Source organism: Pezoporus wallicus, unplaced genomic scaffold (genome assembly GCF_028554395.1).
Source record: "Pezoporus wallicus isolate ANWC-B61680 ecotype Strahan unplaced genomic scaffold, APGP_CSIRO_Pwel_v1 contig_11493, whole genome shotgun sequence".
NCBI classification, from domain to species: Eukaryota; Metazoa; Chordata; class Aves; order Psittaciformes; family Psittacidae; genus Pezoporus; species Pezoporus wallicus.
Genome location: NW_026635895.1, coordinates 691,590 through 710,235, shown reverse-complemented (window position 1 = coordinate 710,235; position 18,646 = coordinate 691,590). Strand labels below are relative to the sequence as shown.

The window sequence follows — 18,646 nt, the reverse complement described above, 5'->3', positions numbered from 1 at the left end:
CTCCGTTTGAATCTCTTCTGAGCTGTTTTAGGGAATGCCATATGCTTTGTGTTGGAAGTAGAGAGCAGACGAGGAGTTTTTACCTTTCTTCTTGGAGAAGAGAACCCTCAGTAAGTTATTTTTCCAGAGATTTGCCAGCAGTTGAATGAATGTTCACACTCAAAGTTAGAAGTTTGCTTTGCTTATGTTCAGGTTGGGAAACACAGCTTTCTAATGACGCGACTGAGAAGCCACAGTATCCCAAGCAAGTTTGCCATCAGATAAACCCTTATGGCTTCCAGTGAAACTGGGGGAATACCAGTGCTTCTGAGATTCCTATTTGTCCCAGATACGTTCGTGGGAATCACGCTAATTTACTGGCTGCTGAATTTAATTCATGTTATATTCACTGTGGATTATTGAGAAAACATTTTCTTAAAGAGCTTCCCAACTCAAAATACTCTTTTTCTGTGTAATTCTAAGTTTCATTTAATTGCTGCTGTATGGAAAGCAAGAGATTTCTTTTCTTATAAATGATGGTGACGTCTTACTAATATGGGATCTCAGTGACTGGTGTAGGACTTGGTGGTTAGAAGGGTGAAATTTTGGACTTTGTTGAGAGAATTAGTGATAACCTAGAGCGTTCTCATTAGGACAAGTATTTTTCTCTTGATTTTCTATATAATACTTGTGAGCAATCCTGGCTTGAGGATATACAGACAGTCAAGTACAGTGAAATCGAGAGTGTGAGTATTCAACAATAAAGACATACCACATGGGTTTCACATTCTCACACTGACTAACAATATCACAAAGTCCTTTTTGATAGACACTCTAATTCCACTTCATGGTTTATTTGGCCCCTTTGGAGGGGTTTCTTTGCAGAGCCAGGCTTTCAGGTTTTATTGATTTAGAGATTGACAACTTCACTACAGGCCTTTCTGGGTTTTTCCGCCCTGGTATTGCGCTGCTGCTTCATTTACAGAAGCTCTGTTTACTAACTACAGGTAATGCAAAAACTGTCTTGAACCAGGAATGGTCTTGCGGTAATACAGTGCAGGTTATCTCTTTCAGTCCTTTTTGTTGCTCAGTTTGTGAAACGTAATGTGGAGTGTAGAGTTTAACAAAAAATCAACGTTGATTTTATACGCGTAAAGAAAATGCTTGGATTTTCCCAATCCTTCCAGCTTTCCGTATGATAGAAACACTGACATCGATGCTGCTCAATAGCGATTTTTTTAATGGGTGTGGAAGTGGTTTTACTCGTTCTGTTTGTGGATATTTGGATACTCTTTCCTGAAGCCCAAAGTTGTCTCCTGATGTTTGCACAGGTTTTGCTTTATGAAATAACGTGCAGCATTTAAGAACTGAACAAATTCACTCCAGTGGAGAATATGCTTACCCCCACCACTGAGTAAGTGAAGAAGTCAGTTTGGAAGGGGCAGCAAATAACCTCTTGCAGAACCAAACTGAACTAAACTGTGTCATGACTTGGCTTTCTGTTTGTTTGTAGGTTGCGCCGCTTCAATTTTACATCCAAGCATTCAGATTTCTAAGACACTAAAATCTTAATTTAGACACAGCAGGGATTTATATGAATACGTTGGGTACATTCGGACAGAGGAATCTCTCTAGATGGTGTGCCTTCTCCCATGGTATGCAGGTCCAGTCTGTGCTTCACGGAAGGAGGTTTGGCTTACTTGGGTTTATAGTGTACAAGGGCTGGGGACTGCCTGTATAAAGAGTGAAAATGAATACTCACTTTTGAGGCAGTGGAATATGGATTTGCCATGCAAACCCAGTCACGCCAATAACTGGATTCGCCCTGGGATTTGTATGAATTAGGTAGAGTATCAATAGCTGTCATGTTGGTTTTCGTCCTGGATGCCTTTCTTATGATTTGATTTATTTCAGACTTGTTTTTCTTGCTGCTTTATGCAAACCTATACTTTTGTATTTGAAATCTGCCTTTTAGATACTGGTTTTCTGAAACCCTGCCTAAGTGCTCATAGCTTTTGTGCCTTCAGTTAGGTCTTAAGCATGGAACAGAATTTCTGGAGAACAAAGCATCAGAAAGGAATTGGAGGCATTTGTGTTTTCCTCAGAGTTGTCTGTGCTCTTTACTCGTAGCTTTTTGTTGTTTACCTTTGTTCAAAAGTACAGCAAGTCCTTGGAAGAAGTTATCACATGAAGTACTTTTCCGTGTGCCAGTATACCATGTGGAGATTACAATCTCTGAATTGAATCTGTTTCCCGACAGTGTAGCCTTAAATAGTGATAGAACAGTGACAATCTCACAGATTCTGTTCTCAAAAATAACAGCATCCTTTCTGTGTGTGACTTATTTGACTTAATGTTTAGCAGATTTCACATAGGCCTTCTTAAAGTGGTGTAAATATGAAGAAGTTGGTTAGGCCCTTTCTGCGCTAAGGGCAAGATTGTGAAGGGCAGCACAGGCAAGCATGAAATCACTGTGCGGAGGGATGACATCCTTCTTGTAACCACCCTTGCGAAGGTGGACGTTAGGCAAAGTGTGAGTTCTGCTACTGGAAAAATATGGCTTGATTTCTACATCCAATTAAAATCCTCTAACCTCGTTAATTAGATTGCAAAATCTGGAAAGCCCTTGGAATGAATGTATGTGCTCTTACTGGAACTGAACCTTGTTTATCATTGTAGAGAGTACTTGAGCTGAAAGCAGATTTGATGGCATTGGCTGTAGGAGATGCTTTTCGCCTGTCGTTTGTCACAGCCGTTCCTGATGGCGGGATGCGGTGCCAGCATCAGACCCTTCCCATTTTTCACACCCTTGGAGCCATTTGTTGTTGTTGTCTAAAGTTTGTGTTTGTGTTACTGATTTATTCTCTTTTCTCCCTAATGACTTGCTCTGGCAAACTCCCCAGCACCCTGAGAAGCTGTCTGTGCAGTCACTGGACCTTAGATGTCAGAGGCTCTCTGCACCTCTTACAGTAAGGCACTGCTGCAAACCATCTTAGATGCAAGCCATCCTGAAGGCAAACCATCAGGTTTAATATACTGAAGCAGAAGAAGAAGACATTTTTTGCTTCAAAGGAGACATTTTACTGTAAGAATCAAAATCAGATCGCTCTGACGCATACAAATCCTAACAAAAAGTCTGCAGTAAAACCAGAGAATGAGGTTTGAGGGGAAGCCTTTTGGCCCGAGCTGTTCCGACTTGAAACTAACAGCAGAATGTCCTTTCATTTAAATGAGACTTGTACTGAGCCCTTTACTTATTCAAAACACTTTTCCTGGAGGAAAATAACCTGGCCTGTTTAAAGCAGTCTTTACAATGACTGCTTGTCACTTGTAAGGCACACTGACTTCCTCCTGAAGCCGAATTCTCAGTAACAGCTAAACATCCATTTAATTCAGCCACTGATGCACATGCCTGCCTGCTGTTAATGTTAATGTGGGAAGCCCGTGGGCATCAAGAGGAGGGTGAACATGGTCGTGAAAGGATAAAGTGCAGTAGGATCAGTCGGTTAGAGCAGTGTTACAGCGTGGCATCTGCAACACCATCAAACGGGATTTCAGTTACAAATGGAGGTGTGAAACCAGGTATCCAGCTCCTGTCATGTGCGTGCTATTTAATCATTATCTCTTCTTGTTGTTTTTCCCTTTCCTCAGTTTCTGAAGTATTTTTAAAACTTAATATGGAAACTGTTCAAGCAGCACCCAAACATCTTGATCGTTCTCACTGGAGCATTCAGCAAACCCATTGTTAGAGCAAGCCATCAAGAGCGTTCTTTGTATTTTTGGTCTGTTTAACTCAACTGCCAGATTTTGTAGTGCATCACAGCTGGATTTCAGAGTACTTTGTTCTGATGGTGGTTTTAGAGGGGAATGGCACAGCAGTGTTTGCTTGTCAGTGAATCAGTGCCTGATGAAGAGAAGTCATCTGAGAGCAAAAGCAGTAAAGTAAGAGACTGCTTCGTACAGTGGCAGCAAAAATGACTTGAATTCCACACTCTTGGAGCCTTGTGGCCCTCGGGGGACCCTACTCAGAGAAACCAGGACATGTGAACTGTGGGAGTTTATGCATTCCAAGGAGCACCAGTCTGTCTGGGCATTGCATGGCTTCTAATTTAGTGTATTTTACAGATGTAAGCAGGGTAGATGATGTTCATTTACTCAGGATGAGTACCAGCTGCCCTACAGTGACATGGATTAGTTGAGCCTTAAGGACTTATCACTGCCCCTCCTTAAGTTCAAGCAGGGTTTCTTCCTTTCTGCACTCTGTGCAGAAATCTTACCTGCATCTGTTTATATTATGCCTACCTGAATATGGCATCATTGTATTAATGCTGGCAAGCCTAGTTCATATAGAACATGGTGTGATTGAATTAATAAATCGGTTTGATACATGACTGACCAGGTTTTCCTGTGCAGGCTGACGCTGCTATAATGCAGAAGGAAGACCCTTATGCAGAGGAACGTGCCAGGAATCAGGAAAGCAAGTACTTTTGCTCCTGTTAGGAATGAAGACTAAGAAATGGGCAAGGCTAGCCTAATAGCAGGAAGAATTCATTCACTTCCTCAGAAGCATCTACTGGTCAGGTTGGCATAAAGCCTTCAAAAGCTGCCTGTCTGAAGAGCCTGCTCAGGAGAGCAGAAGCAGTAGTGCCACACGGCTGAAGGAATACCTCATGGACATTCAGGGATGTACTTACTGTCATCCTTTTCTTCTCCTGTACCAGAGGCCAGGAGCCTTGCCCATTGTATCAGGTCATTTATTTTGCCAGGTTTTGTGAATCCTGTCTGCGTGCCCAGGGTCTGAAGGGGATTGCTTTGTGACACTGGGTTCATTTCCAGACCGGGAGTGTGAATTGACTAACAGCATGATCAGAGCTTTGAGACGGAATCTCGAGGCCGTAGTGTGAGGCTTTGAACAAGCATTGATAGCAAATTCTGCTATTGCTGTGACATTGGAGGAGCATTTCTAAGCTGTTGACTGTATTAGGGAATCTTTACAAAAAAGGAGCTAGAGCAGGGATCTTTTCTAAGTGTGCAGCTAGCTCGCTGTCCTTTCTAGTCAACCACCAGGTTCCTTTGTGCTCAGTACTGTTTAGCTTATGGTAGCTGTTTTTAATGTGATTTTCATGACAAAGTGTAATAAGTGAAACCTTCTATTCAAGTTTTTCCCTTTCTTTGCTTTTTTTAAGGAGAGGTTTCTCCTTAGATAGTCTATATACTTTCTTACAGAGCTTTCTTACCTATTTTTATGTAAGACGATTTAACAAGGTAAAATAAAATGCTCTATGAGCAAGCTGTATCACTGTTACACAATCTAAAGTGCTAATACAATGACTAAGGGCCTGAACCTACTGCCTTTTACTGAGGTCCTGGTTTAACCACGTCTCTCTCGTGCTATGTAGTACCTTTCCCTATAAGCAGTTCCATCTGTTTCTCTGGGATGACTCAGGGAAAGGCACTATGAGCATGAGCAATAGTAGTAGAACTGAGCCTCCTCTCCCTTCTTCGTGGGACATCTGTCATGAGCAAAGGCTGCTGGCTCTGTCCCAGAAGTGTAGTTATAGATTATAGTTCCCTTGATCTTCAGTGATTTTGAACTTGCTTCCTGGAGACTATAAGCTAATTGTTGATCTTCGTGAATACTGAACCGTGCTGCTATCGGCAAGATTCTTCTTTCACGTTTTAAATCATTCTTTCATTGGGATATAAGGAATTGGATTTGTGAATCATCACTGCATTTTGAAAAGGTATTAAATACACAGCATGTAGCATTTTCTTGCACGCTTTTATACTGCTTGTATGCCACCGATGCACTCGGTGCCTTCTTTCTTTTGTACGAAACTAATGCGTAGAGAAACTCCACTTCTGCTGTGTAAGCAGTGGCACTGCAACTGAAGAGATGTCTTAACCTGATTATTCCTAGTACAGGAGGTTTCAGACGGCAGTTCCGTCCAATACAATGCATTTCTTTGATTCTAAGTATTTCCCTTCCCTTCCTCAGCCCCCTTTCCAAGAAACCTCCTTATACAACTGCTGATTCTTGATTGATTCCCGTGTCGGATGTAGTGTCACGTGGTGTGTACCAAAGATCCAACTCTGTTTCTAATTCCTCGGACAAGCAGTGTTTGGACTTGCTGTTACTTAAAGACAGAAATGATATAGTGGCTCTCTTTGAACACGTATAAACCAGGCTTCTGTAAATGCAACTCACGGCTGAGAATTCAAGATACCTCTTTTCTGACTGGCTGTGCGTTGTTGTATCAGTAGCAAAGTGTTTCGGTTGTATTTGTGCGTGCACTTGAAGCAAAAGCCCATCACAAAGCAAAAGCAAAAACGTCAGTGCTGTCCAGTTAGCTTGTTCTACCTGTTTTATAACTCTATCTCAAGTGTGCAATGCCTGAGGACAGATTTGGCTTTTCTGTGTCTGGAGCCCTGATGATATGTAATAACTATCTAATGTATGCGGGTCTTACAGAAACAGGCTCATGATGCCTTGTGTGTACATTTCCTTCCCTTCGTTGCAGGAGCGTTGTGATACAACACGGTTTTCAACCACTCTTTCAATTTGCAATTCCTTACGTTTCAATGCGTGTCTAGCCTTAAGCTTTTAAGACGCCAAGCACAGTTTTAGTGGGAATAGGTTGGATTTGTAAGTCCTGTTTGGCACAGAAGCAAGAGAATTATTTTTCTATCTTGGTTAAAGATTGTAAACCGTGGGTATCTTGCAGCCATGTCGTCAACCATGCTCCTGATCATCTGCGTTTAGGAAGAAGCGGTTTTGCTCCAGTTTTCCAAGGTGTAATACCAGTGCTTGTTGCCTTTCTTGAAATTCCTTAGTTTGTTTCTATACTTTCTTTTCTGTACAGAACCTCGGAGCCCTTAACTAATGCCTGCGATTGAATTCACCCCCATTCTGGACTGGGTTGCCCAAGGAAGCTGTGAATGCTCCATCCCTGGCGGTGTTCAAGGCCGGGTTGGACAGAGCCTTGGGTGCCATGGTCTGGTGTGAGGGGTTGGAACTGGATGATCTTAAGGTCCTTTCCAACCCAAACCATTCCGTGATTCTCAGAATTCCTTGAGCTGCTTTTCTGCTCCAGTTTTAAGCTGAAAAAGCAGTAATTAAGTCTCAGATATTTCTGGGGTTTTCTTCCATTTTGACAGTAATATAATTAGAGCAAATGACTGTTTGCAACTGTTTATGCAGCTTATTAAAGTTTAAGGGCTTTGTTAGAAACCTGTTTTTGTACTCCAGACAAAGACGTGCGTTTTAGGGCATCTTGGTCCGCAGCAGGTGAAAACGGGAGTTCTGGCCGTGAATCTGCTTATTGGGTGTCAGACTGTAAGTCCCCAGGGGGGTTATAATGAAGTGTATCTATAGTATCTCCAGTTATGTGTTGTCAGATGCTTGTTGGTTTGTTTTCTTGATTACTCCCTCGCCAAAGCCTGCCTTTATCATTGTTGTGCTCCTGTATGTTGATCTTAAGGGTTTCCTGCGTGCAAGTTCAGCTTCATGTCGTCGTTTCTCTCGTATGGACTTTCGGCATATGCATCCCGTTACTGTTTTGGGGAAGGGCAGAATGCCACCAGCTGGTTTTAGTCACACTTACCTGTACAGCACAGGTAGCCTCAACCCCATGGGAGTTTGGTGAAGACACGCTCCAGTGTATTTTCAAACCATGGATGTGTCACAACATTAAAACAGTCATTTTGCATATCTGAAGCTGTGCAGCTGTGGGTTTGTATTCTGTTTGCTTCCTCTATTTGTATTGATGCCTGTGAAGTGTGTTTTTTTTGTCGGCTGGAGGACTGGGCTGGGTCTCCTTTGGTTATTTCACAATATTTTCTGTCTGTGGGATCAGCTTTTTGCATGTGAACGTCATCGCTGGGAAGTATCTGGGGGAAAAGAAAAAGGGAAAACCACTTTTCAAACCAGTTGGTGTCACTTTCCTTTGGAATTCCTTAGATCATAACCAAATGGAGCAGGCTTCGCTGGTTGGTAAGGCTTGGTCAACCATTTGAACCTATGTCTGCATTAAGGAGAAGAAAACCTTAATTCTGGCCACCTAATCCTGGCCCTTACATGCCTTTTGGCTCTGTTTCCAAATTCCTTAAGATTCCCCAGTTCCCTTTCTGTTCCTCCAACAAAGCAGTCTTTGTTGATGTCCTGAATCTTCTACTTAGAGAGTTTTAAACTAAGCAGCATGGTAACGTTCAGACAAACATGATGTGCAGACTGGCAGATAAAGACACGCTCAGGTGATGGGTCTGTTTGGCTTTACACAGCTTTCTTCTGGGGTCCTCTGTGGTTCTCTTTGCTTCTTTGTCCCGCGTGTGCATCCCCTAAGAGCTCTCATCGGATGTATTTATGCTTTGCTTCCACTTTCTAAGGAATAAGGAGACTCGAATAGGTGAGGTTTGTTTCAAACATGAAAGAACACTTCCCATAAGTGACAACTGTAATTTTACTGGGGCCCAGCTTCAATCTTCTTTGATATCCTCTTAATGACTGTTGTGGTATGCATTAGAAAACCGCTTTCGGGGCTCTCTCGTGGCAGCTCTGCTTTAGGATGTGCCTGAATACAGGTACGGTTTAGTCCATACTAGCGTACATGCAAAAAACAATTGCTACAAGAGTTAAAGCATCACTTCCTTATCTAAAGATGGGAAGACTCAGTATAAAAAGTTTCCATCATTTCTTCCCATTTCTGCAGATGAAAGGAGTGCAGCCCAGTGCCTTTAACCAGCTGAGAGTGGAGAAAGGGGTGCGTTTCTTTGCTGTGTGATCCTGATCATCTGGAACCATCCTCATCATCTGTGCAGATCCTGGGACTTCCACAAATATGGCAACATGGTACTTGCTGCTCTTAAGGCTGGCATTTTCAAAAGGCTATGTACATAAATATAGCTTGTCCTTCTATATATAGACTGGTACATACTTGGTACTTTGGAAGCTTCAAGAGGAGCACTTGCCTTGTGTCCTTATCCTTTAGGAGATGTCTCAAGGCACCTGGTACCCTTGTCTAGCAGAAAAAGGAGCCCCAACCACAATTACTGTTCTCCAGATTATGAGAGATCTGTTAAGAGGTGATCATTTGAACTATTAGATGCTTGTTTAAACAGTGAGGATTTGTGAAGCCATGAGAACATGGCAGAATAAGTGGAATAGAGATGTTAACTGAGTGGTGATAGCCATTTTCTGCTCAAAGATTGCAGGAAAAAGCTTCAACACACCTGTGAATCAAATTCAGCTTTCAGCTGCACGTGTGGCCCCTTTCAGCCACCCATGTTTCACGCATGTAGCTGAGCAGAATAATGCGCAGTGCTCATAGCTGTTAAGCAGTGACTGCTTCAGACAGGTAGAGCCAAGTTCCATCGCTTGGACACAGACACAACTTCACCCGTCAGAGGTTTCCTCTGAAGAGTTGTCTGCATGTGGCAAATTCCACATTAGGCAGCATTTAAAGTCTCTTTGCAGTCACCCAGTTACTTGCTTCCAAAAGCTCCTGTGGGCATTTCTCCTGTTGAAATCTGTAGCATGCATTTCCTTTCTCTAGTGTTTCTGGGTTTCCAGTCCAGCAGTGCCGTTCTAATTTAGCGTTCGGTTCATATCATACGTTTCATTTTACCCATCAATTACTTCCCCAAAGTTAATGAAGCCACCACGAAGGCATTATGTTACCTGTTTGAGTGACTGCATTGAAGCACAGGGATTCGAAAAACAGAATTTGCTGTTGCATCAGCATTAAGAATAGGAAGGAGAGAAGAAAGGAGAAGGAATGTAAAAGTGAGATAAACTCTGGTCAGTCAGATCGTGCAGCAAATCAGCTGGACCTTGCAGAAGTGCCTTAGTGGTTAATTCAAAACCTGATGGCTTTGTGTCTTCTGAGTGTAGTTGACATTGGTTGGGCTTCTGCTTAATTAGAAGCCTTGCATATCATCTTATTAATAATAAAGCCCCTCTTGTCAGGTTGTGTAAGATGGTGGTGAAGTAATACGTGTATTTCAGAGGCAGAATGGAAGTCTCCCCTCATAGCCTTTCATATTGTTCCATTGCATGAAGCAAAACTGACATTCTGCTAGGGTGAAACGAGAAAACTCCATCGTGTCTTTCATTCCCGGTTGAGGAAGCCCCGGGTTCAAGAACTGGGATGACAATAGCTCAATCTCTGTAGCCCACTGCTTATAATTAAACACAAATCCACACTTCCTGGCCAAATCAGCTCGATAAAAGCAGCGCATGAGAGTATAAAGGGTAATAACGGGTCGGTAATCAAAGCTTTAAGTGGCTCCTGTCAGCTCTTGTCGCAGTGGTTCAACAGTTCAGAAATGGAGCAGGCTTAAACACGCCGAAGGAGGCCAGGTTTGTGCCCCGTTTGTTTATTCGAGTTAAGTATACGTTTTCCGTGATGCCACAGCGTTTTCATCTGCCTGCGCAGACACCTAAAGTACCAATAGACTAAAATGTCACTCAGACACACGCCTTTGCTAATTAATGCCTTCACCAGAAGATGTCTGGCGTTCGTGGGGAATCGGGGAGATACAGAACAGAGCGATCATTCATATTTATATAGACAAAAAAAAGGCAGAAAAAGAAAAGCCGTTTAATCAGCTCCTTTAAAAAGCTCCAAATCAGCCAGCGAGGCTAAAGGGCATGAATATGGAGCTACATCTTGGGAAGCCTCGGTGGCAAATCATCGCACTCTTATCTTGCTGCCGTTCTCTGACACGATATAAACCACTTTGGAGCACGCAAGCCAGGCCAATAGGCTAAGGAACAGCATTAACCAGTCAGCCTTCACCATCTGTTGTGCATACAGCCAAGCCGACAGTTGGGATGAAGTTGTTCTATATGTTTCCTTATTCCCAAGCACATGGGGTTTTAACTGAACTTCTCCACAGAAGGCTTGTCAGCGAATACAAGCTCCTGTCATCGACAGCCCCGGTGTGTCTTGTGAAGCAGTAGCATTGATTGGGAAATGGAAATCGGGCCGTTTCCAGACTCTTGAGCATCCCCGTTAACAACGCGAAGCGAGGGTGTGCTGGTGTCTGTTGGTGTAAGCATGGGACTGGGAGTTGGGAATAGCCTTTAATTCCACGTTTGAGGCAGACTGGCTTTGGAGCCTGCTATCGACAAGTCACTGAAGGGGCAGGATAAAGCCTGAGACGACCGGTGAGAAGTTTTCAGTAGGCTCAGTTCCCCAGTGCGATTGAATCAGAGTCTAAATGAGTGCCAGCACCAGTGCAAGGAGAGTGGACTTGCACTGCTGGAGGTGAGCTGTCCTTTCCCAGGCAATCCACACTTGGCTCATCTAAACAGGATGCTGAAACCACTGCCTGAGACAAGTCGCAGTGAGTATGGACGCATTCTGCATTGCTGACTGTGAGGAATCTATGCAAGCACTCCTGTGCTTAGTCTGAAAACCCTGAAGAAGTGAAATCTATAGGGGTAGGCAGAAATGAACCCAAATACTTTTGAAGCACGTGACAGGGAGTCATTCTGATAGGACAGAATTTGCTGCTTGGTTCTGGGATAGTGCATCCTTTCAAAACTGATCACTTAGGAAATGCATGGCGATGGCATCATTTAAAATTCTGTACTTCTAACACAGCTGATGTTATTTTGGGCGTTCTAAACCTCCAAGAACAATCCACCCCTGGAACACTTCTCCCACAGCGGAGTTGTCTTTGTTCCCTAAGTCACTGTAGGATCGCTACTGTCGATGCTTGGACCCCAGGGAGCTCTCTGGGAGGAACGTGGTGGTTTGTGACTGATGTGGGAGCACCAGCACCACTAAGAAGCTGAGATGGAGCAATTGCTGAAGGTAATTGGAAAGCCTGTGTTTGCAGCCTAGCTGTAACGATCTAAGGTGCGGGTACCCAAGCACATCTCGCACGCAGATTTGCTCCTCCACTGCCTTCTTGCCTTTTCCATGGAATGGGGTGACCTGCCCTTGGGCAACCATTTCACTGCCAGAAATAGTTCTCTTCTTCTCCCAGTCCATATCCCACCCTCTCTAATTATGCATAGTATTTCACTGAAAGCTTTCTCAAAAGGCAGACACGCAGCATTAACTCTGTTATGCTCTATTGCTGTGTGGAGACCTCAGAGCAGCTTCCAGTGTCTGAAGGGGGCTCCAAGGATGCTGGAGAGGGGCTCTTCATCAGGGACTGCAGCAACAGGACAAGGGGTGATGGGTTCAAAGTGTAACAGGGCAAGTTCAGGTTAGATCTAAGGCAGAAGCTCTTCCCTGGGAGGGTGCTGAGGCGCTGGCACAGGGTGCCCAGAGAAGCTGTGGCTGCCCCATCCCTGGCAGTGCTCAAGGCCAAGTTGGACACAGGGGCTTGGAGCAAGCTGCTCTAGTGGAAGGGGTCCCTGCCCGTGGCAGGGGTTGGAGCTGGATGAGCTTTAAGGTCCCTTCAACCCAAACCACTCTGGGATTCTATGTTTCTATTATGTCAACAGCCTGAAATGCAGAATATGCTTAAACTGCTCATCGTCGTTCTGGGCAGCCCAAATTAAGCATCCCCAGTAAATGCTGCGATCAGAAGAACAAGAGGTGTGAAATGATTCAATGAATTCACAGTCTGTGTAACCACTGGATGACAAACACTTCTGCCTGCTACCAAAAGCAGAAGTGCCATTTATGCAAGGGGTGGATCTGAACACAGGTTAGCACACAGGGGTGGTCTGCAAGGAGGTCTTCAGCCTTTGCTTGGATCCACCAGCTCTTGTCAGTTGATTCCTCAACAAGTTACCACGCATCCTCTCTTACCTGCTTCCTTTTCTGGAGACAGTGTGGAGCTATGCTTAGCACACCAATATTTCCTCTTGCAAATGGCTTTTTGCAACATTTAACAGATGTTAATTGCAGTACATAGTCCTGTGTCAAGCGAGCGTACTGGTGTTCTTACCCCAGTAATGAGCCAGCTGGAACCTGAAGCCTAGAAAGCTCTTGGCAGTTCAAGCCGCTGCTGCTCAGCAGTGTAAGGGTGGAGACAAATCCATCAATCCTAATTTAACAGGAGGAATTTCAGGTAGACAGTAATTGAGTTGGAATTTGGCCAAAGCCTCGAGGTTAAAGAACCTACTCTTATGAAACGTATTGGAGGATCTTTAATGAATGCAAACAGTTGAGATCGTGGTTTTATCCCTTCTGCAGGGGATAGCAGGAGATGCTTGTTCCCCTCCAGAGATACGGTGCAACCAGGCCGGGGCGTTGGAAAACCTGGCCCTTTCTGAAACCCCAGAACCATTTCCTCAACAACGATCTCGACGGGTTGACCTGTAGGAGGAGTAGCTGGCTCATGGATCTTAGTAATAACCCTCACATGGATACTGAGAAATAGCCACTGAGCAAGTAAAGAAACCCTCCACTAAACTGAGCTGGCTTGCATTGAATCCAGCTAAGTTGAAGGGGGTTTTTTTCCTTTATTTGTCTGAAAAATCTTGTTGATGTTAAATCTTGTTATTCCAAACAAGTTTATGAAGCCCTTCAGAGAGACTGAGCAAGAGGAAGGTCTCCAGGCTTGCTGCTTTCCATGGATATTCCCATAGCCATCAGTCCTTTTGGACTTCCTACATGTGTCTATTTCTAAATACAGCTAATGGTTGGAAAAGAAACATGACTGGAAGAGTCCTCGGCAGCATGAAAGTGAAGGAAAACTGATGCTTTACAGGTATTGGTGTTCCTTGCCTTCGAACCTTTCCAGGTGAAGGGAATCGTGTCAGCCTGGGGAAGCCCGGAGCATAAGTTTCTGTGGGCACAGAGGGGATCTGCAATGCTGTCTGTTAAAGCTAGATTCTCACAGTGATAGTGGCTGGTTTGTTCCTTCCTCAACTTTTAACCATTTACTTGTGGTTTTAGCCTCGCAGCGGGTGTGTAGTTCCTCGCACACAGACACAGAGTGAGCTGACATACCAAGTATTGGGCTTATTGAAAACCTTCACGTTTACACCTGCGTGTGGAATTGCTGAAGTGGCACCTTGTGAATCAGTCCTAGGCTGAGCAGGACCCTGCTGCAGGGTATACTGTCCCTGAGGATAAACCCCAGCTCTAAAGTCTGCTTTCAAATGTGTGCATCTAACGTTGAGATTTTATTGAAGTGATTGTTTCCTCTGCCCAAATATACTTTGAAACAGAGTCTGTGATGTGTTCCGAGTTACCTGGATCCCATTTTGGGAGGCAAAATCAACTGTTCAAACACATACACAGGGTGCAAACTGAATAAGAAACTTTAGTGTCCTGCCTGAGATTCCCTGCATTCCCCTAGAGCTATCCTCTCCGGCCTCCGTACTTGGACACAGAGCACAAAACCTGGGTGAGTGGTTAATTCCTTCAAGCAGACAAGGACTTGGAATCCGACTGAATAACAGCCTTGCTTTTACATCCGGGCTTTGGTTTGAATTACTCGGGGATATTTCTCCTGCTCTCTTGGAGTAATTTTCCTTTTGGAATCATTTCAGACACCAAGTCTATGGTTTAACTTAGTGTGACCCACTCTGGCTCCTCGAATCGTTTCTCCTCCCAGTTTATTTCTTAATTGTTGGCCATGGTCGCCTGTTCCTGAACTCCTTTTGTGCCCTTCGGATTAGGAATTGCTGCCAGGATATTTTTTCTTGAGGAGCTTTCATTTCGGATTTACTGTGCCTCTCTAAGAAGAGAAATTGATCTCATTGCAGTGAAGTAGAAAGGAGCTGCTCATGAGTTCTGAGAGCAGAACCACACGCAGGAGGCTCGTTTAATTTACTCTGTAATTGAAAGGTACATTTCTCAGCATCCAGCTTTTCAGCTGTTGGGATTTCTTCTCTAGGGTGATGTATCCTTCAGAGGATGTGCTGCACTGCTGCTCAAGGCAACCGGGGTGTATTTCCCTGGCTCATCACCCAGTGAAGCCATGCATGGAGTAAGGTGAGCTTGAGGAATAGTTGGATGGAGCTGAGCTGGCAACATCTGGTCCTTGGAAACAGGGAGAGGAAAGGCTTTTCTTCCTCTTGTGAGCAGCAGAGTGTGTGTGTAACTGAGAAGGATGGATGGCAAACAGGAATGTGTCAAGCAGAAGTAGACACGGGAAGGAAATCAGTCTTTAATCATTATCATAGAGCAGCAGCTAAGCTGGGGCTAAGAAATACTGCAGAGATGCAACACGAGATCTGGATTCTATCTTAGAGTTCATCCTGCAATGACAGAACTGAATCAACTGAATAATTGAGCTGAAGCTGATCGTTGTTCAGGTTTTCCTGGTGGCTTGATGGATGAACTGATGGTGAAGTTTCAACATCTCTCTCCTTTCAGCATAACACCAGTCACTGTTCATGGCCTGAGTGCATGCTTGAGCAAGACTGAATATTCAGTTTCTTCACTACTGCTGCTGCGGATGAAGATGGAAGTGGATATGGGCGCTGGAGTGAGTATCAGTTTACTGTGAAAATATAAGGGAACACTCGAGTGCTTCCCCATAGCTTCCTCTTTCTGTGTTTTGAAGTCTGGGGACTAATGTATTCCATTGAAATCATGAATATTGCTGCACAGGTTGGTTTAAACTAAAGCAATTGCATGTCCCCAGCCATTACTCGTACCAGCTAGGAAACCTCACAGGACCGAGCTCGGGCATCTGCCCAGTCCCTGGAGCTCAGATGTCATGTCATATGGGTAAACAAGAGGGTGGACGCTGCTGTGCAGTGGCTACAAGGTGGCTTTGGAGCAGGCAAGCAGGAATGGCTTTGGGTAATTGCTGCTGCACCAGGTTCTGCTCTTCAAATGCTGTCCCACACATCGACACTCTCCTCCTTTCTGGACATTAGAGTACCCAGGTCTGTGGCAGAGGAAAGCAAATCCTCCTCACTGCTGGGCTCAGCATTAGGTGACCTGGGCTCCTTTTGGCTCTGCCTGGAGGAGGGGGTACTCCCCTGCAGAGAGCTGGGTTGCTGTAGCTGAATACACGTTTTCTCCTTCCCACATCCTTACCTGGTCCTTCTGCCAGGAGCAGGCACAGGAGACTGCCGGGATGCGTGGTCCTTCCTGGTCCCCGGGAGCATCGTCCCCATTGGACTGTGCTGTCCCTGCCGTGCGTGTCGATCAGAGCTGCGGGTCCCAGCCTCGCCGGGGACGTGCCTCAAACCAGTTCCCTAAATGACAAGGAACTGTCACACAAAGTAGTTCCTTGCTCAGGTACAAGGAACAACCCCGTTCTTTAGCACCAGCTCAATAGCTGAATGCAGATCACGGCAGCATGTTATCGGTCCAAGGATCGTCTAAACCTGCACCTCTGCTTTTGCAATGGCAAACTGTGCAAGGAATGCCTGTGATCTGCTTGGATGAACCCTCTCATCACCTCAGCTGCTTTTCTCACCTCAGTTTTGCCTGTACCAGGTTTCTTTCCCCCCTCCCTCTCCTTGGTTGCACGATCATCACTTATAGAAGTGTTCTACATTCATTCCTGCTTCAAAGGACTTACTTTTTCCCTCAGCTCTTAAATCAAGAGGTTGGACTTGAAATGAAACCTGAATTGATAATATTTCCTTCTCAAAAGCTGTGGTCTCTCTGGGTGTGCGCTGGCAGCTGTGAGCAGCACCAAGCTGTGAACTGGGCAGAAATAAAGCCTTTTAAACACTGATAAAATTGATCTTTTTGTTTGCTTGCTTTTACAGATCATAAATGTCAGAGCCCAAAAACAGCAACATAGGCAGAGAGGCTGAGAAATGAATGGGCAAAGTCGTGTCAGTAAGAGACAATCGGAATGCTGAAAGTCCTGAAAGAAACAGTCAGATATTAAGGTCCGCATCAAAATGGGATCCTTTCTCTTAATGCGTGATGGTGGCCCGGGAAGCCTGTCTGGGAGCTGTCGCCAGAGCACAGAGGTAAAGGAATTTTACAAGGGCCTGTAGGGACAGGCCAAGGGGAATGGCTTTAACCTGCCCGAGGGGAGACTGAGATGAGCTCTTAGGCAGAAGCTCTTCCCTGGGAGGGTGCTGAGGCGCTGGCCTGGGGTGCCCAGAGAAGCTGTGGCTGCCCCATCCCTGGCAGTGTTCAAGGCCAGGTTGGACACAGGGGCTTGGAGCAAGCTGCTCCAGTGGAAGGGGTCCCTGCCCATGGCAGGGGTTGGAGCTGGATGAGCTTTAAGGTCCCTTCAACCCAAACCAGTCTGGGATTCGGTGATTCTATGACTAATCCATCCCTGCCCAAAAGTGCCTCTTGCAGATTTCCACTGTTCATACTGCCCAGTAGCCTCGTGAGCATAAGGAATGGACACTGAGCAGCCCTGGTATCATAATTTTATACTTTTTTAATTATTTAGACAGTTCTCTTTTTTTTTTCCTGATGCCTTCTCTGTGCATTGCAAATATTTATTATGGAAAGAAAACATTTTAATATATGTTTGTAAACCACTGCCTATCTCCTGTAGGAAGCTGGGCTGTCCCCCTTCCCTTCCCACCTCCTCTCAGCAGTCGTGCCACGTTGGTGCATCCGGGAGACCTTTACCCTGTAACTAAACTTGTTCTCAGGTATTTGGAGTGGTTGGGAAGAGCGATCCCACCATCAGTCCCCGGGAAGGAGCTTCCCGCAGGCACCTCCACCAGACGTCAGGTCAGTGCTGTTTGCCCTTGCAGAGCAGCGAGGGGAGAAGTCGGGATGGGATGGGATGGGATCCTGGCTGGCTGCTGTGGCTGCTCTGGGAAAAGCTGAGTGGTGCAAGAGGCTGAGGAAGGTACGGCCAAAGCGATCGCAGTGTTTTTTGACTTGTGGATAAACAGAATCATAGAACCCTGGAATCAACCAGGCTGGAAAAGCCCTTTAAGCTCATCCAGTCCAACTGTTCCCCAGCACTGCCAAGGCCACCACTGACCCATGGTGACTGCAGCCCTGCCCTGGGCAGCCTGTTCCGATGCCTGAGCACCCTCTGGGGCAGGAATTGTTCCTCAGCTCCATCTAAACCTGCCCTGGGGCAGCTTGAGGCCGTTTCCTCTTGTCCCATCCCTTGTTCTTGGGATAAGTGTTTCCTATCATGTGCTAGCACAATGGATTTATTCCTGGTGACAGATAATTTCTTTTTCATGAAGTCCATACATTACAGGATGAAAAGCCTTTTGCCTTTCTTCCCTTTTTGCACTCTCATTCCTGTTTCTCCCCTCCTTGGCTTGGTGGTCGTTCCTCTTCGTGTCCTTCCCCGCAGCAGCTGCCATTCCCAGCTGATCCCTTCTTTGCGTCCCTAAAACACCCAGCCGTGCAATTGTGACTCTTCCCCATTAACACTGCGGTGATGTGGGGTAGAGGAGCTCCCAGCTTGCTGTGCCACCCTCCAGCAGGCTTGGGAAGGCAGCACTGCTCTGATTTCCCCTGGTTTCCTTCCCAGCCCTGGCAGCCAGCTGTAGCTGGTTAAGCGATGGCTGGAGTTCAGCACAATTCCGATGTCTCCGGCTATATAAATATCATTCCTCCTTCGAGCTCCCGTTGGAAGAAGTGTCTGTTGGGCACTTAGTGAATTACAGGCTTTAGAAACTACCTGGCAATGCTGGAGACCGTGAAGCAGACACAAAACTGCCACTACCGCAACCTTCAGCGTCCTAAGGAGGCACTTGGCTGCCAGCGGGTTTTAGGGCAGGCTGTAAAGGGACTTGCTATAAAAAATACTTGACTCCGGACCAGAGTCCCTGTTTGTTTCATCTCCATTT

The 18,646-nt window shown here is 45.3% G+C and overlaps 1 long non-coding RNA gene across 1 annotated transcript in view; it reads right to left on the bottom strand.

The window, feature by feature from the left end:
• Positions 1 to 18,646, bottom strand: part of LOC130593409 (uncharacterized) — a 139,114-nt gene that overhangs the window by 98,497 nt on the left and 21,971 nt on the right. The window contains exon 2 of the long non-coding RNA XR_008970801.1: positions 12,079 to 12,144. This is a non-coding gene — a long non-coding RNA (uncharacterized LOC130593409). The remainder of the gene's footprint in view (positions 1 to 12,078; positions 12,145 to 18,646) is intronic.